The sequence below is a fragment of the Henckelia pumila genome, chromosome 3, assembly GCF_033568475.1.
Source record: "Henckelia pumila isolate YLH828 chromosome 3, ASM3356847v2, whole genome shotgun sequence".
NCBI classification, from domain to species: domain Eukaryota; kingdom Viridiplantae; phylum Streptophyta; class Magnoliopsida; order Lamiales; family Gesneriaceae; genus Henckelia; species Henckelia pumila.
Genome location: NC_133122.1, coordinates 66987146 through 67006300, shown reverse-complemented (window position 1 = coordinate 67006300; position 19155 = coordinate 66987146).

Genomic DNA, 19155 nt, shown 5'->3' with positions numbered 1-19155 from the left:
CTTTTAAACGTTAGTCTAGTTTATTTAAATTATTTTAATCGCTCTGCTCGTTATTTAAATATTTTACTCGTTGCAGTGCCATCGGAATATTTAATGTGTTAATTGCCTAAATATTATATTTTTTCCGCGCATTAGAATTTATTATTTTTTTACTTTTGCGAAAATTAGCATTTTTATTCTCGGACTAGTAAAATCAAATTTAATATTTTAAATTGGGATTTTCAAGCTTGTATATTTTTTTAGTGCATTTTAATTCATAGACCTAAGTTGCTAATTTTGTGGGTAGCACTTTTAATAATGTGTGTAGCACATTTTCCTAAAATGCATACACTCACATTTACTATACATACACCTATACTTACATACTTAAACTTAAATACATAACCATAGCCCAAATCACTCTCAAATTACCCACTCATTTCTCACGCCTCACACACACACAAACTCACGACATATTCTCTTCTTCTCAACACAATCCATCTGCATTTTCACCTTCTCCAGCTCTTCTCACCGACCGCCGCCAGCAGCTCCTCCTATCTTATTCTTTTTCGGCGAAGTACCTTCACAGCAGGCTGAGCTAGCCGTTCCCCTTCGTTCGAGCCCTGTTCCAGCTCGTACAGCTTCGAACGGCCATGGCTCTTTGAGCTATTGATTCATTCGGTTCTTTTCATTTTTTTTAGGCAAGAATGTGTTTTATTGTTTCCTCCCCCTAGTAATTTATTATGTTGTGTGTTTGTTGGTTAAATTGCATTTCGTTATTTTGAAAGATTTCGTGCGTGCCCTGTTTTTCCTTCGTTTCTCTCATGATAAATTATGTGCAAGTTTCTCTCGGTTCATGCATACTGGACTGTTCAAGAGATTTTTATCCTTTGCTTGTTATGGGTTTAATGATGTTATGCATTTAAATGGATGAATACATTGATGCCTCATATTTAGGCTTAACCGATAATCCCAGAAATTGCCCTGCTCGACGTGTGTTTCTCATTTAGCCGAGATTTCTTATTTTCCGCATTCATGCTTGGAAAAAACCATGTTATTCAATGAGCTTGTATTGTATTTGAGATTTGTTTGTGATTGCATTGAGGTTATGATAGCTTCGAAATTTCCAGAAATTCTCTAAGCATGGTTCGAACTTTTTTCCAGAAAATTTCATTGGGTTGTGTTCGAATTTGTGCATATTTAATTGTGTTGATTTGGATGGTGATTAAGGAGCTACTATGGGTGATATGTAGTTCATATGGTAGCTTCTAAGTTGGCTTGAAGGTTTGGTTGGGGATGCACTAGAATTCGAGGACTTGGGGGCTCAGTGTGTTAGTGTTTGAGGGGCTGCCTTTGAGCTGAGTTTAATTTAATAAATATTAGGATTTTTATTTTTAAGTTTAATTGATTCAAATTCTTTATCTGAATTATGTGCTATCAAAATATTTTATTATTTATTCAAATGATTTTTATTGTACTAACTATATAATTAATGTTTTTAATTGTTTAAGGTTATTTGTCAAAATGAATTTTTATTATGCAATTTAATTATTTTAATATTTTAAAGTTATAATCTTGCATATTTAAATGATTTTTAATTGTTCAGTTTATGCTTTTAAATAATTTTTAACTATTTATATTATTTGTTTAAATATTTTCGAGCGTCCAACTTATTTATTTTAATTAGCTTAAGTTTAGCGGTTAATTATTTTAAACTATTTTAAGTTATTTTAAATGTCTAGCTTATTTGTTTAAATCCTTTTTAATTGGGGAAATTGCATATATCACCCTTGTGAAATCCCGTGTTAGCTGATAACCCCCTGTGAAAATTTTTTAAGCTAATAACCCCCTGTGATTCTATATTTGTAGCATACACACCCCTTTCAGCTAAAAACTGACGAAAATACCCCTACATAAAAGAAATGATAAATTAAATAGTTCATAAAAGTCAAGGGCATTTTCGTCATTTTTTAGCCAGAAGGGGTATGTATGCTACAAATAGAATCACAGGGGGTTATTAGTTTAAAAAATTTTCACAGGGGGTTATTAGCTAACACGAAATTTTACAAGGGTGATATATGCAATTTACCCCTTTTTAATTGTCTAAATCATTTTAAATGTTTTAGACTTGTTTATTCAAACCTTTATTTTTATTTGTCCAAATTATTTTAAAGATTTTTATTTTCACTTGTGTATTTATTTAAATTGCTTTTAAACGTTAGTCTAGTTTGTTTAAATTATTTTAATCGTTCTGCTCGTTATTTAAATATTTTACTCGTTGCAGTGCCATCACAATATTTAATGTGTTAATTGCCTAAATATTATATTTTTCCCGCGCATTAGAATTTATTATTTTTTTTTACTTTTGCAAAAATTAGCATTTTTATTCTCGGACTAATAAAATCAAATTTAATATTTTAAATTGGGATTTTCAAGCTTGTATATTTTTTTTAGTGCATTTTAATTCATAGACCTAAGTTGCTAATTTTGTGGATAGCACTTTTAATAAAGTGTGTAGAACATTTTCCTAAAATGCATACACTCACATTTTCTATACATACACCTATACTTACACACTTAAACTTAAATACATAACCATAGCCCAGATCACTCTCAAATTACCCACTCATTTCTCACGCCTCACACACACACACACAAACTCACGACATATTCTCTTCTTCTCAACACAATCCATCAGCATTTCCACCTTCTCCAGCTCTTCTCACCGACCGCCGCTAGCAGCTCCTCCTATCTTATTCTTTTTCGGCGAAGTACCTTCACAGCAGGCTGAGCTAGACTTTCCCCTTCGTTCGAGCCCTGTTCCAGCTCGTACAACTTCGAACGGCCATGGCTCTTTGTGTGACGCCCGGGGCTGAAGAGGCAGGGAGTGATCGCCGGTGCCAAGAGGTTGCACGGACAATGAGCGGCTCCTGGTAGGCTTCTAGGCGGAGGGAGACATGAATGAACCGATCCCGTGCCGGAATGAGAGGGATTCTGAGATTGTGTAGGTATGGGACTACATGGTTGAGGAGGGCTTAAAAGATTTCATATGTACTATTCATATCAAGAAGGTGCATCTTCTTTTCGGAAGCTCATCACATAAGAACTCCAAAGTTAAGCGTGCTTGACTTGGGATAATTATAGGATGGGTGACCCCCTGGGAAGTTTTTCAGGGTGCGTGTGAGTGAGGACATAAGCACGCTGAAAAGACCCGTCTTGATACAGTGGGGCGTTACAAATGGTATCAAAGCCGACCTTTCTTAGTAAGGTATGGTTCGGGACGAACCAAGCGGAAGCTGGTGGGCATGTGACGCCCGGGGCTGAAGAGGCAGGGAGTGATCGCCGGTGCCAAGAGGTTGCACGGACAATGAGCGGCTCCTGGTAGGCTTCTAGGCGGAGGGAGACATGAATGAATCGATCCCGTGCCGGAATGAGAGGGATTCTGAGACTGTGTAGGTATGGGACTACATGGTTGAGGAGGGCTTAAAAGATTTCATATGTACTATTCATATCAAGAAGGTGCATCTTTTTTTCGGAAGCTCATCACATAAGAACTCCAAAGTTAAGCGTGCTTGACTTGGGGTAATTATAGGATGGGTGACCCCCTGGGAAGTTTTCCAGGGTGCGTGTAAGTGAGGACATAAGCACGCTGAAAAAACCCGTCTTGATACAGTGGGGCGTTACACTTTGAGCTGTTGATTCCTTCGGTTCTTTTAATTTTTTTAAGGCAAGAATGTGGTTTATTGTTTTCCCCTAGTAATTTATTATGTTTTGTGTTTGTTGGTTAAATTGAATTTCGTTATTTTGAAAGATTTCGTGTGTGCCCTGTTTTTCCTTCGTTTATCTCATGATAAAATCTATGCAAGTTTCTCTCGGTTCATGCATACTGGACTGTTCAAGAGATTTTTATCCTTTGTTTGTTATGGGTTTAATGATGTTATGCATTTAAATGGATGAATACATTGATGCCTCATATTTAGGCTTAACCGATAATCCCAGAAATTGCCCTGCTCGACGTGTGTTTCTCATTTAGCCGAGATTTCTTCTTTTCCGCATTCATGCTTGGAAAAAACCATGTTATTCAATGAGCTTGTATTGTATTTGAGATTTGTTTGTGATTGCATTGAGGTTATTCTAGCTTCGAAATTTCCAGAAATTCTCTAAGCATGGTTCGAACTTTTTTCCAGAAAATTTCATTGGGTTGTGTTCGAATTTGTGCATATTTAATTGTGTTTTGGATGGTGATTAAGGAGCTACTATGGGTGATATGTAGTTCACATGGTAGCTTCTAAGTTGGCTTGAAGGTTTGGTTGGGGATGCACTAGAATTCGAGGACTTGGGGGCTCAGTGTGTTAGTGTTTGAGGGGCTTCCTTTGAGCTGGGTTTAAGGTGATTCAAGGTGAGTGGTAGGGGCTGGAAATGAGATGGTATATTGGTCTTGGTCCTAGGATTGGAGGATATATAGCTAAGTTTTGGTCAAGTTTGGAAACAAGTTATGAGCAGATTTTTTGTAAAGTGAGTGGGCTGTCCGGAAATCGATTTTTAAATAGGGGTTAAACTCGGGTTTTGGCCAAGGCCTCGGGTCGGGAATTAGTCTAGGATGTTGGAAATATGTTGGTCCAAGCGAAAATCAATTCGGTTAAGTTTGGGTCAAGTGTTAGATTTTTAATTTATAAGGTGCAGAAATAATTTTTAAGCTCAAGGGCTGCTGCCCGGAATTCGTTTTTTTTGTAAAATGATTGCTTAAGAAATAAATTCTGAGGATGATTTATCTACCTAGTTCTAAGTGTCATGGATTCGTGGTTTCAAGCAGAATCCTTTTTGAATAAAAATCGAGTAAATTATAAATTTTATGGGCAAACCGCTCCCATTTTGTCTTAAGTACAAATTTATGGATTTAGTGTTCCCATCCTTTGGTTTAGCTCCTAAATCACCATCCCGATCATCCATGTGTGAGTCATATGCATGATTATCGATATATATATTTACATTTACGTCATATTTACATATGCATGCTAAGTCAATATTCAAGTATGAAAGAAAATATTTTTAGGAACGAAGTGAGATGATTGTGACGATAGAAAGTATGGGTTTGGACGGGCTGGGAGACGTTATGGCTTTCCTTACCAAATTTATGGGTTTGGACGGGCCGGGAGAAATCCTAGCTTCCCTTACCAAGTATGGGTTTGGACGGGCATAGTGCACTGCAGCCATGATAATGATCGAAATCACAGAGTCACATTTCAAGGATCTAAGTTCAAATACTTATGTCTATGCTCCAGAACAGTTTATTCAGTTACAGTTACAATTCAAAATATTTATGACTATGTTTCAGTACAGTTTATGCAGTTACATTGTTTATTTATGACTTAGCCATACATATGTTATATTCATGTTATCTCATTTTATAAGTATATTTTATTTAAATTAAGGGCCCAAAACAATAGTATTTTTAGTATATGCTACTTTAAATCTGCGTGTGCTTGTATTTACGTAGTAATCGTTATCCCCCCCCCCCCCCATATTTTTGCTGAGTCTTTTAGACTCACTACACTTATTGTTTTCAGGTGAGGAGTATTTCATTTATATCGAGGGGCAAGACTTTCGAGTGGACTGCGATGCGGGCATGACACATCCCTCCGACCTATGCTCGTCTTCCGCATAGTTACTAGAATTTATATGTTATGGAGCATTTATTTGGCTTAGTTGTCAAACGTGTATGTAATATTTTGATAGCATTGTTTTTGGGCATGTAAACATTCTATTTCTTTTATTTTATTTTGGTTGTTGTCTGAGACAGGTTGGTTGTAATATAAACAGAGAGGTTATGCCGAAATTTTTAATAAAATTTTTAATATTTTGATTTTTTTGAAAATCCGTATTTTTATTTAGTTTAATTTAGAGTAGAAGAAGGGTCGTTTCAGTTGGTATCAGAGCATGATTTTGGTTTGGGTTGTGCCTACTGCCGGTTGCAAGAAACTCGAGAAATCTTGCCTCAATGTCTGTAAGTTTTTAAAGAATTTTATATGTTGTCATACTTGAATTAATACTTTAAATGTTTTGATGTCATCATTTTTTGAATATTTTCAAAACTAGATGTTTAATTTATTTAAGTGAGTAGTTTAGTGTTTATATTCGTTTAAACTTTTTTTATAGTTTAAAGTGTACTATTTGACTTCTTATTTTTATAACATGCGTTTTCAAGTTAAACGGAGTTGGTGTACTAATATTCCTTCCAGTTTTGGATAGTACGAGGATGTTGTTTGAGTTGTTAGGTAGTAGTAATAATTTTTGATGATATTGTAGGAGTTTGTTGGAAAATATAAAACTTGCGCATTAGGAGATACTAATTGTTGGGTCCTTGTTGTAATTTATTTTCTTATAATGGATTTTAGTCAGATACAACTAAGCAAATAGTTTGCTTAGAAATTGATAGATGCATGTTTTGGTCTGTTAAGTTTTTGAATCGAACTCGTGTGAAGATTTGGGTTACGAACTTGGTTTTATATTGTTATAGGTAGTTTGAGTTTTCTTTTTTTATTTGGGCAAGTATGGTTTTGGAAAAATAGTGAGTCGGTTACTATGAGCCTTTCAATTTTGTGAACTGTTATTCCGATCATTATTTCCTTATTTTTCAATTTTGCTTGTATCCATTGCAACATATACTTTTGAGTATCTGAAATTTATTTGCACATCCTTTGTTCATTATGAATTCGTTTGACATCAGTCAACGTTGTATTCAGCTACTTTGGCATTGGCTGAACTTCTTAATAAAATCTTGCTTATATTCCACACTTCTTGAAATGTTTTCTTCGGTTCTAGAGCTACATGTTGATGTGAATAAGATTCACTTTTTATATTTGGTAATCTACTCATGTTGTGTGGCTGACATCTGATTTTATTTTGAGACCATTGTTTTCCCTGATTATTGACTTGTGTGGACTTCTCTCAACTGAAGTCACACTGATTGCTCTTAATTATGCTTTGCTTGTTTGAGCATGATTTCATTACTCATGGATGAATGATCACGAGATTTGTATCTTGTTTGGCTCATATTCATTATTCATGAAGCCTTCGGTATTATCCATTCACCCCTAGAATTGAATTATGAGTGAGTTGTTTTCACTTATCTAGATTTTTATTTTCAGCTCGTTTGATTATAATACTTGCATTATTTCATTTCGTATTAAGCATCATCACTTGTATGTTTGTTTTCCTTTCATGATCCATCATGGTGAATTATTTGGGTGGATCATAGTTTCAAATTAGCATTTCTATTTCTTGTGAAGGGAATCGACTCGTAACCGCATAGTAAGTGTTTAGACTGTTGGAGTTTAGTATTAGTATTAGATAAAATCCTAAGTTATCGTTGTGTTCCGAGGAATGACGGCTATCAATTATCTCTAGTTCTAGCGAGAAGACTGCTAGTTAGTGAGTTAGTGGAATGGGTTGTTTCATTCTAAACAGGATCGTTAAGAGTAAACAGACGACTTTGGTTAGCTAAATGATAGTGTTAATGACCCGATTGGAAATTGGAGCATGTTCGAGAGTGAATATTCCCATAGAGAATCGATAATTTGGTTGATCAGTCGCGAGACAAGGAATTATAGTTGCCCCTAGAGGAGTTTGGGTACATTATATTAGCATTATAAGATTTTGTGAATGTCAACCGGCAAGACTAATGCACCAAATATGGGTACAGAATGACGAATAGAATATTCAGGCAGTTTTTCGGATAAGCTGTAGATTTATTTACCGGTGAAATGCTAAGGTACTTGAGGAACAATGAGAAAGCATTTTCAATCGAATTACAAACTCTTCAAGGTGCCTAATTGGGTACTAAGTTCTTGAAATATGAATTCATGTTGTACCATATAATAATTTGAGAGTTTTTGGATTTTCCAAACTTGCTAACAAGTTGAACTAAAGATTTGAGATATTTCTTCAAGTGATATGCTAGAATTATTTGGTACTTAGAGACCGTCTAATCCAATAAGTGGATAATAACTCGTGGTATATTTTTACTTGAGGTGTAAATTATGGATTTCTTAGTTGTTGCGTAAGGGATTGAACATAAGCCCAGGACCATTAAGTGTAGCACTACTAATAAGTGGCGTAGACCTTTGGAATTCCAAAATGGATATTAAGTTGTTCTTGAAGATATCATTGTTTTGTAATATTAACGATTTGTGAATATAAGGGAATTAACTCGTTTTGTTGTTCCTTATGTGGTTGTTGAGGAGATCAGTAGTTTGTTTGATCTTTTGAGCTGGCGCAGAGTTAGTGATGCATGATGGGTTCCATGTGCCGTTGTCGTTGAAGTATGAGTCAAATTCATATCCTATCTTGAGGCCTAACAAGGTAGGATTGTATAATCCCTTAGCTATCCTTTTTAGAAGAGTTTAGTGTTAATTTCTGAGTGTTTTGTGAACTTGTGAATTTCTTAAGAGCTCGAGTTGTATATTGTGTGAGTTAAGTCTAACTGGTAAATAGACATTAAGCATAACTACGTTGTTAGAAAATTTTAAGTTATGGTCAAGGTTGACATAAATAATTTATGGGTTATATGAACTCTATTGCCCGGAATTCCGACGTGGGGTTTAAGGTTAGTAAGAGGTAGGTTGTGCAATAACATAAAGATTTAAGAAAATTGTAGGTTGTAAAACTTATCAACTGCGGTAGGATGACGTTTTTAAGTTTGTAAATTCAGATCAAAAGTAAATTTGAGGAGTAATAGAATTTCCTTGAGGATAAGATCGCTTGGGAACAAATAAGAAGTGACAAAATTATTGTTGCAATAAGAGCTAGTCAGATCCTTGATGATATAGGTATCAGTAAGCATCATAGTGCGCAGCGAAAGCTGACCTGGACCAACTAATGTGGGTACGAAGTTGGAAATTTAGTGTTGATCTGGTCTAAGGTATTCGAACCAAGTTAGTGAGTCTTGAATTTCGAGGACGAAATTCCATTTAAGGGGAGAAGAAATTGTGACGCCTAAAATCCAATCTACTAAATCGCATGCATTAATTTAATAAATATTAGGATTTTTATTTTTAAGTTTAATTGATTCAAATTTTTTATCTGAATTATGTGCTATCAAAATATTTTATTATTTATTCAAATGATTTTTATTGTACTAACTATTTAATAAATGTTTTTAATTGTTTTAGGTTATTTGTCAAAATGATTTTTAATTATGCAATTTAATTATTTTAATATTTTAAAGTTATAATCTAGCATATTTAAATGATTCTTAATTGTTCAGTTTATGCTTTTAAATGATTTTTAACTGTTTAGATTATTTGTTTAAATATTTCCGAGCGTCCAACTTATTTATTTTAATTAGCTTAAGTTTAGCGGTTAGTTATTTTAAACTATTTTAAGTTATTTTAAATGTCTATCTTATTTATTTAAATCTTTTTTAATTGTCTAAATCATTTTAAATGTTTTAGACTTGTTTATTCAAACCTTTCTTTTTATTTGTCCAAATTATTTTAAAGGTTTTTATTTTCACTTGTGTATTTATTTAAATTGCTTTTAAACGTTAGTCTAGTTTGTTTAAATTATTTTAATCGCTCTGCTCGTTATTTAAATATTTTACTCGTTGCAATGCCATCACAATATTTAATGTGTTAGTTGCCTAAATATTATATTTTTTCCGCGCATTAGAATTTATTATTTTTTTTACTTTTACGAAAATTAGCATTTTTATTCTCGGACTAGTAAAATCAAATTTAATATTTTAAATTGGAATTTTCAAGCTTGTATATTTTTTTTAGTGCATTTTAATTCATAGACCTAAGTTGCTAATTTTGTGGGTAGCACTTTTAATAAAGTGTGTAGAACATTTTTCTAAAATGCATACACTCACATTTCCTATACATACACCTATACTTACACACTTAAACTTAAATACATAACTATAGCCCAAATCACTCTCAAATTACCCACTCATTTCTCACGCCTCACACACGCACAAACTCACGACATATTCTCTTCTTCTCAACACAATCCATCAGCATTTCCACCTTCTCCAGCTCTTCTCACCGATCGCCGCTAGCAGCTCCTCCTATCTTATTCTTTTCCGGCGGAGTACCTTCACAGCAGGCTGAGCTAGTCGTTCCCCTTCGTTCGAGCCCTGTTCCAGCTCGTACAGCTTCGAACGGCCATGGCTCTTTGAGCTGTTGATTCCTTCGGTTCTTTTAATTTTTTTTAGGCAAGAATGTGGTTTATTGTTTCCCCCTAGTAATTTATTATGTTTTGTGTTTGTTGGTTAAATTGAATTTCGTTATTTTGAAAGATTTCGTGTGTGCCCTGTTTTTCCTTCGTTTCTCTCATGATAAAATCTGTGCAAGTTTCTCTCGGTTCATGCATACTGGACTGTTCAAGAGATTTTTATCCTTTGTTTGTTATGGTTTTAATGATGTTATGCATTTAAATGGATGAATACATTGATGCCTCATATTTAGGCTTAACCGATAATCCCAGAAATTGCCCTGCTCGACGTGTGTTTCTCATTTAGCCGAGATTTCTTCTTTTCCGCATTCATGCTTGGAAAAAACCATGTTATTCAATGAGCTTGTATTGTATTTGAGATTTGTTTGTGATTGCATTGAGGTTATGCTAGCTTCGAAATTTCCAGAAATTCTCTAAGCATGGTTCGAACTTTTTTCCAGAAAATTTCATTGGGTTGTGTTCGAATTTGTGCATATTTAATTGTGTTGATTTGGATGGTGATTGAGGAGCTACTATGGGTGATATGTAGTTCACATGGTAGCTTCTAAGTTGGCTTGAAGGTTTGGTTGGGGATGCACTAGAATTCGAGGACTTGGGGGCTCAGTGTGTTAGTGTTTGAGGGGCTGCCTTTGAGCTGAGTTTAAGGTGATTCAAGATGAGTGGTAGGGGCTGGAAATGAGATGGTATATTGGTCTTGGTTCTAGGATTGGAGACTTGGAGGATTGGAGGATATATATCTAAGTTTTGGTCAAGTTTGGAAACAAGTTATGAGCAGATGTTTTGTAAAGTGAGTGGGCTGTCCGGAAATCAATTTTTAAATAGGGGTTAAACTCGGGTTTTGGCCAAGGGCTCGGGTTGGGAATTAGTCTAGGATGTTGGAAATATGTTGGTCCAAGCGAAAATCAATTCGGTTAAGTTTGGGTCAAGTGTTAGATTTTTAATTTATAAGGTGCAGAAATAATTTTTAAGCTCAAGGGCTGCTGCCCAGAATTCGTTTTTTTTGTAAAATGATTGCTTATGAAATAAATTCCGAGGATGATTTCTCTACCTAGTTCTAAGTGTCATGGAGTCGTAGTTTCAAGCGAAATCCTTTTTGAATAAGAATCGAGTAAATTATAAATTTTACGGGCAAACCGCTTCCATTTTGTCTTAAGTACAAATTTATGGATTCAGTGTTCCCATCCTTTGGTTTAGCTCCTAAATCACGATTCCGATCATCCATATGTGAGTCATATGCATGATTATCGATATATATATTTACATTTACGCCATATTCAAATATGCATGCTAAGTCCATATTCAAATATGAAAGAAAATATTTTTAGGAACAAAGTGAGATGATTGTGACTATAGAAATTATGAGTTTGGACGGGCTGGGAGACGTTCTGGCTTCTGTCACGCCCCTTGATCGGAACGTAGCATCGGCGTTGTTAACAATTTTAAATCGTAAAACAACAAGCCATGTAGTGTATAAATAGCCTTCAACCAGTCTTTTATAAATCCAGAAATGTCTTTACAATATCAAAACATGACAATAGCGGAAGCGAAATATAAACGATAATAAAACTAGTAAGACTGCTAGCAATTCCATAATTTAGACTTGATCACCAACCCCAGAATGTGTGTTGCTCATCATCATCCAACTGTTCTTCGGTATCTATGAAGGGAAGTAAGGGGGATGAGTGTTTTGGGAAACACTCAGCAAGAGGGTGTCAATCGTACATGCAAATGTCGAATATACATATATATAGGAGTTCAAAGGAAGCACGTTCCAACACATGTCGCAACATAAATCAGAACAAGGCAAAACTTGAAAATGCGTATCAACGCATATCATGAATGAAACATAAACTTAGACATAGCACTGTTATTCATCTCGTTAATCATGACTACTGATCAGTCCCTAATTTTTACTCCTCTAAGGGGGCGAGGCCTTAAACGGTTATTATAACTCACCGCATCAGGACCATATAATAGCTTATCATGTTTTCAGAATTCCTTACCACTTTTTTAGTCGAATTCTAACAGTGCATAACAAGGAGTTTCATAGAATAAACATGTACGAATTTCAAAGAAGTATGAACCAGGCCATGTACGATTGAATTTTCATAAACATGTACGAATTTCAAAGAGTTTCATAGATATAAGCCCTCTTACAATATTCGATTTATAAACAAATCGTGCAGAAGTATGAGTTGCTCGGTTTTGGACAGAAAATGCGGTTCCCTGATCAACTTTGGCACTACTTCTCGGCTTATTTTGCTGTAGGTGATTGCTTGAAACTGGAACAAGAAGTATGCTCGAATTTGGACAGAGTTTCTGCTCCAACACTTTGACAGAAGTCTGCTCGAAAATGACAGAGCTGGAACCCAAAATGTGAAGTGGTGGTGCTCGAAATTTGTGTGATTTCCTTGAGGTTTTTGCCACTTATTTATAGGAGAAAATCAACAGGTGAAGGGTCTCCTCATTCATGGCCAATAATGTTCATTAACAGCCATGATTCCTCATTATTCCAGCTGTTACAATCTCTTGGTTTTTAGCTGTTACAATCCTTGGCTGATACATGCAACATTAATCTGCATACTCATTGTAGCTGTTACAATTCTTGCCTATGACAAAAACGTGGCTTCACATTCCTCCCACCTTGGGAGAAGTTTCGTCCTCGAAACTTGGATTGGGTTGTTCTTCAAAGAGGAATGGGTATAGCTTTCGCATCTTCTCCTCTAACTCCCAAGTGGCTTCCCTTTCCGTGTGATTAGACCACTGAATTTTCACGTATGGAATGGTTGTTCTTCTCAAAACTTGATCCTTGGTATCCACTATCCGTATTGGAACCTCTTCATATTTGAGCTCCTTATTTAGACTCCCTTCAATTACAAGAGGTTCAATTTGAAGAACATGACTGGGATCTGGGATATACTTTCTTAATTGAGAAACATGGAAAACATTGTGAATCCTTGACATATCTGGTGGTAAGGCCAGCCTATACGCCAAGGTTCCTACTTTGTTCAGAATCTCGAATGGTCCGACATATCTGGGATTCAATTTTCCAGTTTTACCAAATCGAACAACTCCTTTCATGGGTGAGATTTTTACATATGCCTTTTCACCTACTTCAAATTCCAACGGTCGTCTCTTCATATCAGCCCAACTCTTTTGTCGATCTTGAGCAGCTTTGAGTCTTTCCTTGATGATGGCTACTTTTTCTACCGTTTCTTGAACCAGTTCAGGTCCAGTGATGGTTTTCTCTCCTACTTCATCCCAGTATAAAGGTGAGCGACACTTTCTCCCATATAAGGCTTCGTATGGTGCCATACCAATACTGCTGTGGTAACTATTGTTGTAAGCAAACTCGATTAAAGGCAAATGTTCACTCCAGTTACCACTAAAGTCTAGAGCACAAGCCCTCAACATGTCCTCCAATGTTTGGATCGTTTTCTGTGAGACCCCAATTCTAATCATCTAATCAAGAGCTAATCCTATCGAGAACTATACAAAGTCCAAAAGATAAGACATCAAATGAATTTTTTTTAAAAAAAATTATTTTTCTTGTGAACAGTACTGCGCTCGATCCGGCAAAAATCCAGGATCGAGCGCACCATATTCCTGAACTCTCTGCCGAGATCAAAATAAGTGTCGCGCTCGATCCGGCAAAAAGCCAGGATCGAGCGCACCAATTGAACAAAGTCACTGCCTCCAATTTTACAGGGGCTGCGCTCGATCCCAGCATTCCATAGGATCGAGCGCACCCTGGACAACAGAAAAATTAACAAAAACAGGGCAATGCTTCAAACTCCAATCCATAAATCATTCAACATGCATAGCTCAACTTCATGCATTAATCCATAATCAAATCATACTTCATAATTCTATCCTGCTCGATTCCGAATCTAGTAACATGCAATCAATGAACTATCTTCGATAATCAAAAGTCATCAATCGAAATCGATTCTAATATTCAATACTTCCAAATCAAATACAACTCATTCGAATTCTAACATGATTTCAAAACATAAACTAGATTGGCATGCATTTCCAATTCTATTTCGAAGTCTCACTTCTAATCTTCATTCTCGTTCACCTAGTCATGCTGCCTCTGACTCGGTCCTGCCCCACCTGTTGCCAAGTACACATACAAACAAAGACAACAGCCGAATAATCCGGTGAGAATACAATTTCCAGTAAAATAGACTATCATTCATATCAATTAAAACACATCAAGACATGACATGTATCAATTTCCAAATATCTATCGCATCAATATAAATCAAGTAATTCATCCAAGTACTGAATTAAAATGATATGCATGTCTTTAAAACTTTTGGATTATCAGACTCAGATAATCACTAGGAATTCTTCTTTCTTTCTTTCTTCGGTTTGGGATCCCGAGGTTAAAATATCCAACAATCACACCGAACTCCCTTCTCGAGGTGGAAGAGGCATATTTTAATCCTTTAGACTCCAGAGCATTATAGAGAGTTTAATTGACAAGGTATAAAATCTCCAACCAAGTCACTCAACTACAATCTCTAGATCGTCTAATCAAATTGAAATGAATCGAGGCTCAATATGAATGCATATGTCATCTCATGCATTCTAATATCATTTCAATCATCAGTTCATATAAGCATTCAATCTTGCTTTCATTCATCAATTCAAATAATCGTTCAAACATGATTTCTTCAATATAAATGCAGATATAATCTCATACATTCAAATAAACATTCAATCAAGCAAGTATGTGATTTCTTCGGAACACTCGAATAAAGTCTAATTCGAGTTAATCGTTTCATTCAAGTCTAAGTCGTCTTTTGCCTTATTCGCTTCGAAGGTACTTCAATCTGAAATCAATAATAAGGATAATAATCAATATCCAATCAAATTCATTCAAAACACAATCAAACTTCTTCGATTGATAAATAAGAAAATCGATACTGTACCGACTTCAATCTTCCAAACTGACCAAAGCTGCTACCTCGCAACTCTGCTGACTTCACTTCAATCTATCCGAAGAAGTCAAAAAGGATCAATATCGACATCAAAAGCTCACTCAAACTCGATACGATCAAAACATCGAAATGATTCCAAAATTCAAACTGACGGCATAACGGCTAAAAACTGATCAAACCAAAAACGCAGACAACAAGATATCAATTCAATAAACTCATAATCATCTCAATATCATCAAAACAATTCAAATCCTTCAAATCTAAAATCTCCAATTTTCGAAATTCACAACAAAAATCATATGAATTCCAATCGTCGTTATTTCTTCGAACCGTCTTAGATATACTATCACAGCTATCTCATAATCATCCTCTCCGAATATAAATCAATTTTAAAGACAACCAAAAATTCAAACCTCTCAAAAATAAGATAAACTTACTTCCAAACGGAGAACTCGTCGTTGTGATCGCAAATATCAACTTCAGATCAATTTCCAACGGACGGATCGAGCTAAAACGGAAATCACAAAAGCTTGGGAAAGCTTTCTCACACCTTCAATGGAGAATGGCGGTTTGTGGAGGTGATGAAGTGAATAAAACAAGTCAATTCCTTTTAAATATCTAACAATTCCCATAATTGCGTTTTAGTCCCTGAAAATCTAAAAATTGCATTCTTAGTCCCTGATCAAAAATCAAATCAGCCCTCGACTTCTAAAATCTCTGATTATCTCAAATAAAGTCCATTAAGATAATTTTGGGGCGTTATATTTTCTCTATTTGGCCATCAGTTTGAGGTTGATAGGCCGTACTGAGAGTGACCTTGGTTCCCATGACATTCTGAAAGCTTTTCCAAAATCTGAACGCAAACCTCGGGTCCCTATCTGACAAAATACTAGCAGGTACGCCATGTAATCTTACGATATTGTCCATGTACAGGGTAGCTAGTTTATCCAGGTTGTAGTTCATGCGGACCGGTAGGAAATGCGCTGTCTTTGTAAGTTTATTTACAATTACCCATATTCCGTCATGACTCTGCCTTGACTTGGGTAAGCCGACAACAAAATCCATAGAAATATGTTCCCACTTCCATTCTGGAATTTTCAAAGGTTGAAGTAATCCTCCAGGTTGTTGATGTTCAGCTTTGACTTTCTGACAGACCTGACATCGAGACACAAACTCAGCAACATCCTTCTTCATTCCATTCCACCAAAAATTTCCTTTTAAATCTCGATACATCTTGGTGCTGCCGGGGTGGACTGAAAATTTTGATTTGTGTGCTTCGGACATTACCTCCTGACGAAGATTGTCAATGTCAGGTACACACAATCGTCCTTTCATCCACATAACTCCATTGGAATCTATTTCAAGATTTGGTGCCTTTCCTTCTCCTGCTTGCTCCCTGAGTTTTGTTAAAGAAGGATCTTGTCTCTGTTTCAACTTGACTGTTTCTCGAAGACATGGTTGTGCTGAGAGTGAGGCTAAGATTACTTTACCCATGTTCTTCCGACTCAGAGCATCAGCTACCTTATTTGCTTTTCCAGGGTGGTAGCTTATTGTCAAGTCATAATCCTTCAATAGTTCAATCCACCTTCTCTGTCTCATATTCAACTCTTTTTGAGTAAACAAGTACTTGAGACTTTGATGATCAGTGAATATTTCACACTTTGCACCGTAAAGATAATGTCTCCAAATCTTTAATGCAAAGACCACTGCGGCTAGTTCGAGGTCATGCGTGGGGTAGTTTTGCTCATACGGCTTTAGTTGTCTTGAAGCATAAGCAATTACTCTTCCATCTTGCATGAGCACGCATCCCAATCCCCCTTTTGACGCATCGCTATAGATGGTAAAATCTTTGTCTTCGGATGGTAGTGCCAATACTGGTGTAGATGCCAGCTTTTTCTTCAAAATTTCGAAGATTTTTTCAATAGTTTCATCCCAGTTGAACTTAGAGTTCTTTTGTGTTAGTTTGGTGAGAGGTGTAGCTATCGAGGAAAAACCTTCCACGAATTTTCGATAGTAGCCAACCAAACCTAGAAAGCTTCGAATTTCAGTTACAGTTTTTGGTCTAGGCCAATCCATAACTGCCTCCACTTTCTTGGGATCCACAGATACTCCATCTTTGGATATTATATGGCCCAAGAAGGTGACGCTCTTTAGCCAAAATTCACACTTCTTGAATTTGGCATACAGTTCTTTCTCTCTTAGCGTCTGAAGAGTGAGCCGGAGATGCTCTTTGTGGCCTTCTTCACTTGGTGAATATACGAGGATGTCGTCAATAAACACCACCACAAACTTGTCGAGGAACGGCTGGAATACTCTATTCATGAGGTACATGAATGCTGCCGGTGCGTTGGTTAACCCGAAAGGCATCACCATGAATTCATAATGCCCATACCTTGTCCGAAAAGCTGTTTTCGGAACGTCTTCTGCCTTGACTTTCAATTGGTGATAGTCTGACCTTAGATCGAGCTTGGAAAAGACTGTAGCTCCTTTGAGTTGGTCAAAAAAATCATCAATTCTTGGAAGTGGGTACCTGTTCTTGATTGTGATCTTATTGATTTCTCGATAGTCGATACACAACCTCATACTCCCATCTTTCTTCTTCACAAATAGAACCGGGGCTCCCCAAGGAGATGCGCTTGGTTGTATTTGCTTTTTATCCAAAAATTCTTGCAGTTGCTCTTTTAATTCTTTCAATTCCGCTGGAGCCATTCGATATGGTGCTTTTGAGATAGGTGCAGCACCGGGTTCTAGATTAATCTCAAATTCCACCTCGCGGTCAAGAATTACTCCAGGGAGTTCTTCAGGGAACACATCCGGAAATTCTTGTACAACCGGAATCTCTTCTAATGCAAGTGTAACTTCTTCCTTTACCTCACCTACTATGGCTAGGTATAAGTCTTCTCCACTTTTCATAGCTTTCCAAGCTTGAGAAGCAGATAAAAGAGACTTCTGATCCTTGGTTTTACCATGATAAATGACTTCGTCGAGGTTTGAAGTTCGCAGTTTGACATTCTTCATGCGACAATCAACTAATGCATGATTATTTGCTAGCCAATCCATTCCTAAAATGGCATCAAATTCTACCATGTGTAGTTGAATGAGTTCAGCTTGAAATACGTGTTCACTGATGTTAATTACGCAATCTCTGTGAACCCTATGTGTTTCAATTGTTTTGCTGGTGGGAGTTGCTACTCTAAAAGGTTCCACAAGTATCTCAGGAGTAAGCCCTAACTTCTTAGCAAACCTCTTAGATATAAATGAATGCGTAGCACCACAATCAAACAATACATAAGCAGAAGTTTTGTTGATTAGAATGGTACCTACTACAATGTCATTTGCATTCTCGACCTCCTCTTGGGTTATGGCAAAAACTCGGGCATTCGGATTGTTCTCCTTTGGTTTATTCGGAGTAGAACTGCCTTTTTCCTCAGTTTCTTTGCCCTTGTTTTGTGGACAATCTGCAATGCGGTGTCCAGTCTTCCCACATCCAAAACAGGCGCCACTTGCTCTGCGGCATTCTCCGAAGTGTTTAAATCCATAGGTACTACATGTTTTGATTTCTTGATTGCTTGGTTTTGAAGGAGCGCTCTTGTTTGTTCCAGTAAACTGATATGGTTTCTTGAATGGCTGTTTTTCTGTTGAAGATTGCCCCACAAGAGGTCTCTTGTTCATGTTCTCGTCATCCCTTCGCTTGATATCGGTCTCAGCTCGAATTGCAGCTCCCATTAAATCAGCGAAACTTGTGGCATGGTATACTGCTAAAGCTGTCTGAATACGATTGCTCAAACCTCTTTTGAAACGGTGCATCTTCAAGACATCATCAGCCATGATAGTAGGAGCATACGTTCCAAGTGAATTGAATTTTGAAGTGTATTCAACCACTGTCATATCCTGAGTCTGAGTGAAATTTTCGAACTCACTTAATTTTTGCAATCTGACTTCCGCAGGATAATACTACTTCAGGAACACATCCTTAAATTGTCGCCACGTG